The 13,590-nt window shown below is 41.7% G+C and overlaps 1 long non-coding RNA gene across 3 annotated transcripts in view; it reads right to left on the reverse strand.

Annotated features, from left to right (window-relative positions):
* The window catches only part of LOC147827991 (uncharacterized), a 201,085-nt gene that overhangs the window by 63,417 nt on the left and 124,078 nt on the right, over positions 1-13,590 (reverse strand). For all 3 annotated transcript variants that reach the window (XR_015451449.1, XR_015451450.1, XR_015451448.1), the window contains 2 exons: positions 10,445-10,650; positions 9,465-9,690 (listed from right to left, as the gene is read on the reverse strand). This is a non-coding gene — a long non-coding RNA (uncharacterized LOC147827991). The remainder of the gene's footprint in view (positions 1-9,464; positions 9,691-10,444; positions 10,651-13,590) is intronic.

The raw sequence follows: 13,590 nt of genomic DNA on the forward strand, positions 1-13,590 counted from the left end.
AACATAAAAATCTTCCAGAATACTTTTATTATGTTATATTGTCCTGGTTGGCATAATGAGATACCAAACACAAGTAAAAGATATAATTACTGAAAATTAAAGGACAGAATATCATTTACACTCGATATAATTTCATACCTCAAAAGCTCAAGAAAATGCATTGAAAACACATAGAATTAACAAGAATTCAATGAAATTATTTGTTCCAGAATAAACATGCATCTGCCAACATTATATTAAATGGGGAAAGACTGAAAGCTTTCCCTCTAAAATCAGGAACAAGACAAGGTTGTTCACTATCACCACTCTTGTTTAACATAGTCCTTGTAACATTAGCCAGCATAATCAGGTATGAAAAAGAAATAAAAGAGATATGTATAAGAAAGGAAAAAGTATTTGCAGATGACATGATCTTCTACTTGCAAGACCCAAAAAATTTCACCAAAAGAGCATTAGAACTTATAAACAAATTCAGCAATTTAGCAGGATGCAAAATAAACAGACAAAAATCAATACTGTTCCTATACACTAATAATGAACTCACTGAGAAAGAAATTAGGAAAACAATACCATTCACAATAGCATCAAGAAATATTAAATACTTAGGAATTAACCAAATTAAGGAAGTAAAAGACTTCTATAATGAAAATTATATCACTCTGAAATAGGAAATCAAGGATAGTATCAGAAAAATGGAAAGATATCCCTAATCCTGGATAGGCAGAACCAATATGATCAAAATGGCTATACTTCCAAAACTGATATACAGACTTAATGCAGTCAAAATACCAATAGCATTTCTCACAGACCAAGAGAAAACAATTATAATATTCATATAGAATCAGAAGAGACTCAGAATAGCAAAAGCAATCCTGGGTAACAAAAGCAAGGTGGGAGGCATCACAATCCCATATCTAAAATTATACTATAACACTACTGTGATTAAAGCAGTAAGGTACTGGCACAAAAAAAAGGCTTGTGGATCATTGGAACAGAACAGAAGAAGCAGAAACAACCCAAGGCACATTTAGCTATTTGATCTTTGACAAAGGAGCCAAAAACATACACAGACTTTTTAGTAAATGGTACTGGGAAAATTGGATATCCACATGCAGAAGATTAAGTGTAGACCTGTGCAATAAATTTAAATAAAAATGGATCAAAGATCTAAATATTAAAGCAGAAATAATCTTCTGGAAGGTAAAATAGGTGGAATTCTTGAAGACATAGGTATAGGCAAAGATTTTCTGAACAGAACCCCAATGGCATAAGAAATAATACTGAGAATCAACAAATGGGATGATATTAAATTCAAAAACTTCTGCACAGCAAAGGAAACAACCAAAAGAGTGAAGAGGCAGCCTACAGAATGGGAAAAAATTTGCAAGCTATTCCTTGGCCATAGGACTAACATCTAGAGTATATGAAGAACTCAAAAAAAATTAGATTCCCCTAAATAAAAGACCCAAATCAACAAGATGGGCAACTGAAATGAATACATACTTCTCAGAAGAAGTACACAAATGACAATAAATACATTGTCAAAGGTATGTGGAAAAAAGAAACTCTTCTACACTGTTGGTGGAAATGTAAACTAGTACAACAACTATGGAAATCAGCATGGAGATTCCTCAAAAAGCTGAAAATAAAAATTCTATTTCACCCAGATATTTCCCTTCTTTATATCTTCCCAAAAGAGTGAAAGACATCACATAACAGGGATACATGCATACCCATGTTCATAGCAGCACCAGTTTATGAGTTAAATCTTGGAAGTAGCCTATATCCCATCAACAGATGAATGGATAAAGAAAATGTGGTGTTTGTATACAGTGGAGTATTACTCTATCATAAAGCAAGATAAATTTGAGCCATTCATAGGCAAATGGATGCAATTTGAGACCACAAGTTTAAGTGAAACAAGTCAAATGCATAAATTTAAATATTGAATGGTTTTTCTTGTAAAAGAATCTCTCAAAAAAAATAGATCTTACCTCAAAGAACTAGGACTAGAAGTCCCATTTGACCATACTATTCCACTGCTGGGGATCTTCCCCAAAGAATTAAAAGAATCATACCACAGTGATATATGTGCGCCCATGTTCATAGCAGTGCAGTTTGTAATAGCTAAAACTTGGAAACAGCCCAAATGCCCATCAACTGGAGACTGGATAAAGAAAATGTGGTTTTTTTATCAAATGGAGTACTACTCAGCCATAAAAAATGAGAAATTAGAGACATTCATAGCTAAATGGATGCGCATTAAGGCGATACTCTTAAGTGAAATAAATAGGACACAGATGGGTAAATACCAAATAGTTTCTCTGGTGTGAGAAACTGAAAGTGTAAATAAGGACTAAATGTATAATAGGTCATGTGTAATAGGAAGAAAAGGGGCAAAGGGGAAGGAAGTGGGAGGGCTAGGAGAAAGGATAGAAGGGAATGGAATTAATATGAGAAAATGGAAAAATAGGAACAAAATCTTTGTAAATAGGGAGGAACGGAGGGCTTGAAGGGAGGGCTGGGCAAGGGTGAAAAATAAGAACCAAGAGAGACTATGTAAAGGTGCAAATTTCCAATGATGAATGTCATTACATTGTATACCTAAAATGTACCAATGATTAGAACGAATCATCAATAATGTAAAATAGGAAGAAAAGGTCCAAAAGGGTAGGGGTAGTGGAAGGGGCAGGGGAAAGGAAAGAAGGGAGAGGAAAAATGATGAGAAATGGAAAAAATGTAAATAAAGTCTTTGTAAATAGGGAAGGGTGAAGGGCGTGAAGGGCGGGCTAGGAATGGGGAAAAAATAAGAACCAAGATGCATTATGTAAAGGTACAATTCCCAGTGAGAAATGTAATTGTGTTGTATACCTACAATGTACCAATAAAAGAATTTAATACAAAAAAAAAATTAGATCTCTCCCAAAAAAGTTCAACATCAATGGTTTAAAAACCGGAGTGTGGGGAGCAGACAGATAAAAAGGAAAAAGGAATTAGGGAGGGTTTTTTCTTTCAAATGAATGGGGTAACAAAGAATGAAAGGAAAGGGGAAGAAGAGGAGGGAAAACAAATGGGAAAAATTGATGAAAATAGAGCTTTTGCAGAAAGGAAGGGATCAACAGTTAGAAGGAGCAGGAAGGGAGGGGAAGGGTAGGGAATGAAAAACAAAGAAGAGAGAAAAGAGGTAAGATGTATTCTGTACATGTACCACTGCCCATGATAATTATAATCATTATGTACTGAAAATATGTACTAATTAAAAATAAATAAATGAAATTTAGAAAACATCAATAACTTTCCTAAATATCAGTAATCATTTAAAGGTATGATAAAAGGAAATCATATCGTGCACAATAACATCAAAAGACCAAAAGAAAGACTGTAAACAATCTTAAAAGAAAATCTAGCAGGTGGTGTGGTACGATGCATATGTGTAATCCCAATACTCTGGGAGGCTGAGGCAGGAGGATTGTAAGCTTGAACCCAACCTGGGCAATTAAGTATTTTAACAAGATCCTGCCTCAAAATAAAATATAAAATAGAGACTGGGATGTATCTCAATGTGAAGATCCTGGGTTCAATCGCCAGTCTTCCTCCTCCCTGCAAAAAATTAGGGCTGATATAATGAAAATGAGAGCACTTTATTGAGGATGTGAAAAAAGGTCACTAAATATAGATGTGTCAGTCTCTCAGATGAAAAAACTCAATAGAATAAGGATGTTAATTTTCAAAATGAATTTATAATATTGGAATTTAGGGAGGGAATATGACAAAATGATTCTAAAATTCACGTGGAAAACTGAACAGGAAAGAATAGCTACAAGGAAAATGTGTCAAAGAGCAGCAGGGAAAGAAGATAGATAGGAGGTTTTTATAAATATATATAAGTAAGGTATTGTATTAAGGACCCAAAATCAAATGGACTGATAAGCTAGAATGCTTAAATGGGCCTAAATAGGACATGAAATATCCTTCACCACCATCTATGTTAACTGAAGCATCATGATCAGTTGGGTTCAGGATTTACTGCAGAGCAGAGCAGTGAGGGCACTGCTCTGTATTGAAGAGTCCAGGAGGAATAGGATGGCAGAGAAATTATCTGGGTTCCTTCTCAGAGAGCTGCACGGACAGCAGCACTAGGACCACCCTCAGGGAAGTGGGCAGTGCGGGCTGGTGGACAGGTGTGCCAAGAAGCCAGGCCCCCCCCCCAAAAAAAGATACAAAGGGCCCATAGTCATTTCCATAGATTAAAAAAAAAACAAGCTAAGTTTGGAACTGAGAGATAGCATTGATAACTGATACAGGATGCAAGGGCTAATCCATACTTTTCAAACATTCAGGTGTCAGCTAATGTCCCAGCAGCCAAAGCAAGTTCAGTATCAACTGGGTGGAGAAAGTACACTCTGCAGAGGAAGGGGAAGGACAGGAAATATTTGCTGAGCAGTAATCCAAAAGATCACAGACAGTATGAGTAGGATACGCTGATGATTAAAGGGAAGGTAAAGAAATGGAATGAGTTTTAAAGTTTGGATATGAGCAGCTGATGGGTATGATTTACTAATATGGGAAGGACCAGGAGATGAACAAGTTTGTTGGAAAAAATCTAAAATTTTGTTCTGGATTTGTGAAATATCAGCATCTAAGAGGAGCTGTCAACTAAGTAATTAGATATGAGTCTGGGGCTCAAAAGAAAAACCACGTCCAGAAACTTAAGTGTGCTAATCATTGGCTTATAGAAAGTGTTCCATGCCACAGATCTGCTTGAGGTCAGCAGGGACAGAATACAGCTGCAGCACAGGAACTGTGCCAAGACAGAACTCTGGGCACTGCAACCGGAAGCAAGGCTCAGCATCAGCACTGCACGGGAGTAGGTGTGATGGCACAGGAGCCAGCAGGAGCCAAGGGGTTTGAAGGAGGAATCAGAGCCAACCTGAATAAAATGCCATTGGGAATTTGCATCAGATGAGAAAGATGGAGACTGCTGGTGACCTTGGCAAGAGCTATCAAGGGGACCATCCCTGGGAAGGGCTGTGTTAACTGCTGGAGATAAAGAGATGAATAAGATACATTTCTTGCCCTTCAGGAAATCACAGCCTGGTAAGGAAGGAAGACACGTGAATAAATCATTGCAATACAGTGTGATAAATCTTATAACACGAAAACATTTGCCTAAATGTGTTCCACTGAACACTATTTGAGGGAGATGTTAATCTAGCCTCAAAAACCAAAATGTTCTAAGACCAAATAAACTTGGGAAATGCTGCAGACTAAATGCACATCGCAAAAGATTCCCAAGCCATACTAAAATTTTAAAGGTTTTGAGATTCTAGAGTAAACAAAACTGATTAACTTTGATTCATATTTAAACAAAAAAGGAAATGTTGGTAGAAGACATTTTTAGGGTGTAGCATATCCATTAATATCCTTCAAACTAGAATAGTTTTTCTTAATGATCTAGTTTGGGAACCACTAAAATAGTGCATGAATGAGTTGAAGGTCCCCAGGACAGTACATTTCTGGTTGAAGAAATCCTCCCAATGGGAGGAGCTATTGAGGTCGGCAGCCTGCCTGGGCCTGTGACATACTACTCCCCAGAGCAGGAGTCCACAGACTTTATGAAGATTTCCTGAGGAATTGAGATGTCACATCCCAACATGCCACATGTGGCCCATGTGGCCAAGCTGACGGACAAATGTGAAGTATCAACCTTCTGATGTGTTTGGCCCTGCTGCCTAATAGAAGATGCAGGAAAAGCAGTAATGCACTCACTCTCCATACCTAAAAATTTAGTCTTCAGTGCACTGAAAACATCAGGAGAAAAAAAAATGCACCTGTGCTGAACATATACAGACATTTTTCTTATTATTCCCTGAACACTACATTATTGCAACTGCTTACACAGCATTCCCATTATGCTAGGTATTATAAGTAATCTAGAGATAATTATACACACACACACACACACACACATATATATAGATGTGCAAAAGTTATGTAGAAATATTATGCCACTTAAGTATTTTATTTTGGTACCCATGCAGGTGCTGGAAAACTGAGGAGGTGGGGAAGGTATCAAGGAGGACAAAGCTCTACCCAAATCTTAAGATGCAGGATACTGAAGAAGACCTTGAGGAGGACTCTTTGTGGTGATGTTTAAGAATCACCTTGTTAGGATCTCTGGAGTCACAGGGAAAGGATGTGGCTTCTTTCTAAAGTATTTTCATCACCAGGAAGTCTGGTGGCAAAATTTATACAAGTTGCAAGTCTACTTGATGCTGAAGGCTATGTGATGCTCTGAAAAACAAATAAAATAAAGGTGAATAGAACTGTAGAGCTGGAGGGCCGGGGATTTAGCTCAGTGGCACTCTGCCTGTCTCATAAGCACAAGGTCCTGAGTTCGAGCCCCAGTACCGGAAAAAAGCAAAAAAAGAATTGTAGAGCTGGAAGCACCCTGAGGGCCCACAGGCTGGGATTAGACAGACAGCAGAAGCCCAGACAGAAATAGTTTTCCCAGTCTTCTCACCAACTTGCCAGGCTGCAGACCCCTTGGCATCACGGTCAGCACTTAGGAAAGCCACATGGTGCCCGTTGGGGCCTGGCCTACACTACACAACCAGGCTTTGTCTGGCACCCTCAGGAATCACGGAAAAACAGTATCAGCTCCATAGTAAAAACAGCTACAAGTGGGAAGGAAATAAATAACAGGGAGGAGCAGACTCCAACTGGGAGATCTGAGAGCAGCCCTGCTCTCACCAGGAGCTAAAGCTGATTTCCTGCCATATGCCCTGGCTCCTGTGGGCCAGCAGCAGGCAGGATGGCACAATTGTCCCAGGATCCCCATGTTGTCCTGTACCAGAGGCCAAAGTGGCTGTGTCCTGCAGTCCTTGGGTTAGTGCTCACATGTTGCAGCAGAGAGTACCTGAGAGGTCTGGTTTTTCATTAATTTTGTAATTTCCCCAGAGGTAGAAAAATTAGGTAAAATTAAATCACCAGCTGGCTCCTCAGCAGTTTTGGGTCCTCTTTAATTTTTCCCTGACAACAAAGGCACTGGAGGCAGAAGAGACCCCATTAATACTTTGTTGCACAAAATGCACGCTGCTGAGCCAAGCCAATTCATTAAGACATAGCTCCGGGAGTCTCAGGTGCTTCCTGAGATACCCTCCCTGAGGCAGGGAGTGGGAAAGAGTGCTACTGCAAGGGGAACCCAACTGGCAGGACAGGGACGTGACCATGGGGAGCGTGCCAAGAGGTTGGGAAGTGCAGGTCCTAGCATTCAGGGGAGGTGGCAAGCTGAGGCACAGGCAGAGCAGGTGCCAGAACCTGATGGCTGGACAAAGGCATCAGGGTCCAGAAGGCAGAGGGCTCTTCAGTGAGCGTCACCTGAGGTCACCTCCTGTAGCCAGCAGGACTTAACATGGAGACCTCTGAGGGATGGCGTTAAGCAGTGAAGCAAATGGCAGCTTAATTCCCAGGACAGGGCAAAGGGATTGAGCATGAGAGACCAGAGTTCTTCGCAGGGAAACTGAGGCAGAAAGCCAGACCTATGGACTGAGATAACATGGCGAGGGTAGGAATGTGAGAGTAGGTTTTGTTCTCAGTGATTTAACCCTGAGAAAATTGTCAAGTAACCCCTTGTCCTGATAAAAGAAGCTGTACTGAACATGTACAGACTTTGCTTCTTGTCATTGTTCCCTGAACAATACATTGTTACAGCTATTTGCAGCAGTTTCAGGGCTTCAGTAGATCCCACGAAATAAAAGGAGGACACTGGAGCACAAGGACCAAAGCGCTCCAGTGTCAGGAAACCACACGGGGAGCTATCCGGCCTCTCTTCCTTGCTCCTCTAACACTTTTAAGATTTCTGCTGAACACGGGATCTTTGCTTTGAAGGGTTGGGTAAGCCACTGTTTTATAGGGGTCAAGGAAAAAATGAATATTCTATTTGGAGCTGGGATTTTTTTTGCAAAGAGTAGAACCTCACTCCGACTGGCTCAAGAATAGAGAAGAGACTGTTGCAGTAACACAAGGCTTGACCTGAACATCTCCATTTTTCAAAGGCCACATGGTCTCCATAATTCCATTTCCACTTAGTCCTCTTGATCAGTCAACTTCCTGTGTTTACACACGTCGTTCACAGCTCCCATGGCAGCCCCAGTCCTGGCTCTAGATCACTTCTAGTCTACACAGCCTACCAGGTACATAGTCTCTGTGCTTCCAAATTTTTTTAGAACCCAGTTGAGCACTGGCAAATCCATGAAATGATAAAACAATAGATCATTGCTTAATAGGTTGTTAACCAGAAATCAGATCAGCTATTCACCAACTATTATCATAGATGACCTATTCACAAAATACTCAGACGATCTCTTCTGGGGGATGTGGGCAGGGCCAATATTGAGGCACAAATAGAATAGAATTGGATAGATGATGGCCATCAAAAGTGTGGACTGTTGCAAGAATTCATAGCAAATCAGATGTGGTCAGCCTGAATAACACCCATCCACCAAGATATCCGTTTCCTAATCCCCAGAACATGTGGATGCATTACCTTATACGGAAAATGGGATTTTTCAGATGTGATTAAGAATCTTGAAATGGGGAGAATATCCTGTGTTATATTGATGAACTCAATGTAATTACAGGATTCTTTTAAGAAGGAGGCAGGTCAAAGTCACAGTAGTAGGAAATGTGCCAACAGAAACTAGAGTGTGATTGATGATGGGAGCAAGAGGATAAAGTGATGCAAGGAAAAGGTCACAGGTTAAGGAATGCAAGTGACCTCTAGGAGCTGAAGTGTGTAGGGGAACAGATTCTCTTCAAAATCCTCCAGAAGGAAAGTATCCTCCTGGACACCTTGAGTTTAGACTTCTGACCTCTAGAAATGTAAGAGAATACATTTGTGCTGCGTTAAGCTACTATGCTTGTAGTGACTTGTTATAGCAGCAACAGGAAACCCATACAACTTGAAACATGGACAACATCATCTTAACTCTGTATGCTTTCTGGAGTCCAGGTCTCCCAGAGGACCAGAACTGTAGCTCATTACCACTCAGTATGCAACTTGAATTCAAGAAAACTCCAGTCCCATTTGTATACCTTGCATTTACTCTTCCCAAAAGTGAAGATTTGATCGAGTTGGTTAACTGCTGCCCAAGATGAGGTATTCTTATTGATTAGAAAGTCATGCTAATGAACACCCCAGTAAGTCTCATACCAATATCCCTTAGCTAGGGATGTGATTTCTCTACTGTTCAACACAAGGGCCCTAGTCCAATCAGCTGAGGTCAGTGGAGCAAAGGGACCACCAGCCAACAAAATCCAGGAGGCCAGGAATACAAAATTTTAAGAGGTTTGAGTAATTTGTGAGAGTCACTTGAGGTCACCTCCTATAGCCAGTAGGACTTAACATGGAGACATTTAAAAAATAAGCTTAAGATTTTAAGAGAAGAAAGTCCCTTACTGACCTCCTACACCAGCTTTGATGCTCCAGTGGAGATGAGCTTGAATTGCCAGAAGCTTTGGAGATAAAGGTTTAAGGTTCCTTTCTTTGGGGTTCTTTGATCACAGCCCACTGTCTCCTAATCCCTCAGCCCAAGGCAGCTGTCCTCTGTAGGTCAAAGGTGACCATTCCTCAGTGTCTCTCATGGTGCCCTTGCCTCTGCAATTCCCCTGCAGGAGGGTTCAGGCTTGCTGCTTGCCAGGAGTTTGAAAAAAAGAAAAAGAATATGTTAAAGGTAATTTTAGTTTGTGGGCATGAAAAGACATGTGGTTGAGCTTCTGGAAATCAGGATGGCTTAAGAAGTCAAAGAGATATTTGAATTACTGCCGTTGGGACCAGAAGCAACCCAAACAATTAGAGGTATAAAGGCACAGGATTCACAGTTTGATAGGTGTTGATAGATCCCTAAAACCAGGTCTCTGGGCCCATCGGAGCCTGACCTCATTTAAAATTGCTGAAAATGCATGCGATAAACTCAGTCTGAAGATTCTTTGATGATTCAGTGTAGATCAGCCATTTTCCCACAGGGTTTTGTTTTATTTATTATTATCATTATATCAGGATGACTTATATTTTCCTCTTATAATATGCTACCTTTTAAAAAACAACTGACCATCTCACAAAGACTCTGGAAAACATAAACTGGTATTTTTCTGTTTCATTCTTGAAAGAGAGGTATTTTTTTCTTTGATTCATTTTTGTGTAATTCCAATGACTCTTAAAATAATTCCATCAGCTTTCTTAACTTGAATCCCCATTCAGACTTTCCAGTCCTTATTAAAACTTTTACAGTATTTGACTTTAAATTTTATTTGAAAGGATCACATGTATCTCTTAAATTCTTTAAAAAGTATTAATAACTGAAATGCACCTACTTTAAAAACATACATTTTTATAATATATATGTTTAGCCGAAAAAGGCAAAGTGAATCTTCCATATCCTACCTTGTTTGTCAGAAAAAATAACTGATCATCTGGTTTCTAGAATAGGCAAGTGAGCCCCTGTAGAAGGTCTCTTCAGGTAGGATCATGGCCAATTTTATCTCACTTCTCAACTGAGAATGACAGATCTGATCCATGCCTTCCTCCAGCAAAGTCTGACTTCATGATGTCCAAGATCCATAGTGAAGATTCCAGGGGTGTAGGTGCCTCTGGGGAGAGCAGTAGAAAGTCTACATGAGGGTGGTCAGAAAGAGGCCTTCAGCCCACCAGACTGCAGCTGAGACAGACCTGGGCTCCCTGGGTACCTCCATCTGCTCCATCTCAATATAGATCATTTCCTGCCCCTTGTTTGGTGCACAACCCTACCAACAGTACAGTATCTTGGAGGAAAGAAGGGTAAAGCTTAGACTGCTACAAGACTTGGAAGTGCAAGCTCTCCAACAGGACATGTTTGAGAAGTCCCAGTGTCACCAGCTTACACCCTAGCCTGGCCATCCAGCTGAGGGTGGGTGGTCTGTGATGTGTGATGCCAACACTCCTGGGCTGAGGACAGTGTGCCAAGAGGAGGTACCAGGAGTATGACTCCCAGGCCTGGACACATCATCTCTGAAACATAGGACCTGGAGAATACTGGGAACCATTCCCAAGCTTCCTCAAAGCCCTCACCACCTCTCACCTCTGAGAGGCTTTGCTGAGACCCCAAATCATTTATCAGGTTCTAAGGAGCTGTCAGGAAACTCTGCAAAGGGCTTTGCTGGTAATTAAGGAGTAGACTTCTAAATCACAATTTAATGGTATTCATTTCCCTAGGTGCCCAATGGTGCCTGCCCACCCGAATGAAGTTACTTCAGGGTTCCAGGCAATGGACGGCCAGGGTGGAAAGCCCAGTAATGAAAGTGGGGTCATGGCACAGAGAGTCCTGCCCAGCTTCCCCCTAAATGAGTGGCACCTGGTCTGCCCCGGACTAGAGCCCAGGGACAGGGGTTACTGCCAGATTAGAGGATTTATTGCCATTAGACCCTTTTAGCAGAGCTTTAAGGGGTTTCATGCTGGGGGCTGGGAGTTCAGGTAGTTGTTTTACATCTGCAGTTGGAACAGTCATAGCTGTATAAGTGCTATATTCAAAATTTTGAAGTTTCTTGTGGAAATTACATGAGAACCACCCCATCACTACCAAACCAAATGAAGCTGCAAACTTTGACTTCTGTTAACTCAACATTTATATCCAGTGTTATTATCCCTCATGGGTCAGAAACTCTGAGTTATGTATAGTTTTGATGAATAAAACTCATAAATTTATTATTATCTGTCCGTGAAGAGTAAATGGTACATAAGATTTTCCGTCCATGGAACTGGGAGTGGGGTAGCCAGGGGCAGCTCAAGAGGTTGTTGGATTGGATCAAATCTGTCAGAGGGAAAAGTCATGCCCCATAGGAATAGCAGAGGATGCAGAGAACTCTGGACCATGGCTTTGGGCTGTGGCTTTAAGCATAGCCCTTTCCCTGCTCTATCTAGACAATGAAGGGGCTGGGACTTGTCTGGTTCCCCTGGCCAGAATGGGGCCCTTGATCCAGTCTTGGGAAGTAGATTGAAGCATTTCCAAAACTCTCATGTTGTACAGGGGCTGGAGCTGAGTTGGACCTTGGGACAGGACTTGTCTTCAGATGGAAACCATGTCAGTGACCAGAAACAGCACTTAAAAGCTGTTGCCAGTCAGCTTCTTCTAGAAGCACCTTTAAAGTGAAAATGGGTGTGCAGGGGTTTATCAGGGAATGCTGTGGGAGGCGTGAGGGGTACAGGCTTGGACAGAGGGAAGACTCGAACTGTAATCCTGTAAGGAAACTTGGGAGCTGGGATGACCCTTCAGAGAAGTCCCGAAGTGTGTGAGGACCTGGACCATTATTCTTCTGCATTCGTTTGACATTGGATCCACAGCACCCTGGACAAGATGTCTTCATGCCAAGGCAATGCACAGAGAGAGGGGGCACTGTGCCCCCTACAGACACAGTGCTGTAACTACAGCCAATCATTGTTCTAGGGCCTGGAAAGAAGGTGGGGAGACAAGACCAGAGTGAGAAGGCAATGCACAGACTCCTCCAACAGCTAGGTCCTGCATCTGGGGCCTTGGTTGTCAACCAGGAGGAAGTTGATTGGGGCCCTGACCAGATCCATCCAGGCTCCACTATGCTAAGATTCTAGGTCCTTCTAGCACCTCTGAGAAGCCCTAGTCCTGGCAGAGGAGACTTCTGAGGTCTGTGAAGCTGCTCTTCCACTACCTTCTACTGATTTTGCATCCATCCTTGCCACTCCCTTTGTCCTTAGCATTGGCCAGCCTAGAACCAGCCCCATAGATCAGGAAGATCATGTGTGGTGGGTGAGGAGTTCAACCCTAGGGCAGCAGTGGGGTATGGAGCGGACACCATGAGATTCAAGTTAGATATACCTGCTTTCAATTCCCACCTTTGCCACTTCAAGGCTGTGTTACCTTGAGCAAACCTCTCTGAACCCTGGAGTCCCCATTAATGCAAGTACCCACCCATCAGTAATTAATTAAGTCTCCAAGATTATTTCAGCTTCCTGTACTGTTCCCTCTGACCTCTTCTGAACCCTGACCCCTGGCTTAGATTTAGAATAATGACAAATAGCTCTGGATTCCTTGCCTGTATAAATGCTTGCTGGCCTTCTATGTGTGGCTCTGTCCACAGTTCCCTGCTTCTCCTCGGGGCTGGTCTTTCTTTGCTATCAGCTTTCTGGTCTCAGCATCTCCTGCCTCTTTCCTTTTCAGCCTGCCTGCTTCTGTGGCCCAATATGGGTCCTGGCAGAAGAAATCTGCAAATTCTAAACAGGTGTGTCTCAGCTTTGGAGTGAATGGCAGGGCTACTCTGTCCCCATAAAAGAAAATATACCCTACCTCTGAGTCCTGTGGTAAGTTCCAAGTTTGGAAGAACTTGGCTACTACATTTCTTGGGGGTGGGTAAAGTGGAAATATGCCCTTTTTCTATTTAAAAAAATGGAGCCCTTAGAGGCCAGCAAGGGGAAAAATCATCATGTAAAAAATACAAATGATTGTATATTAAGGCCCTCTCCTAAGATGAATCTCTGGCTCAGAGATTCAGAGATTGAAAGATTCTGGCTCAGGATCTGGCTGA

The sequence above is a fragment of the Heterocephalus glaber genome, unplaced genomic scaffold (assembly GCF_053883595.1).
Source record: "Heterocephalus glaber isolate CG9 unplaced genomic scaffold, H.glaber_assembly_v1.0 deba00001428, whole genome shotgun sequence".
In the NCBI taxonomy this organism is placed as follows: Eukaryota; Metazoa; Chordata; class Mammalia; order Rodentia; family Bathyergidae; genus Heterocephalus; species Heterocephalus glaber.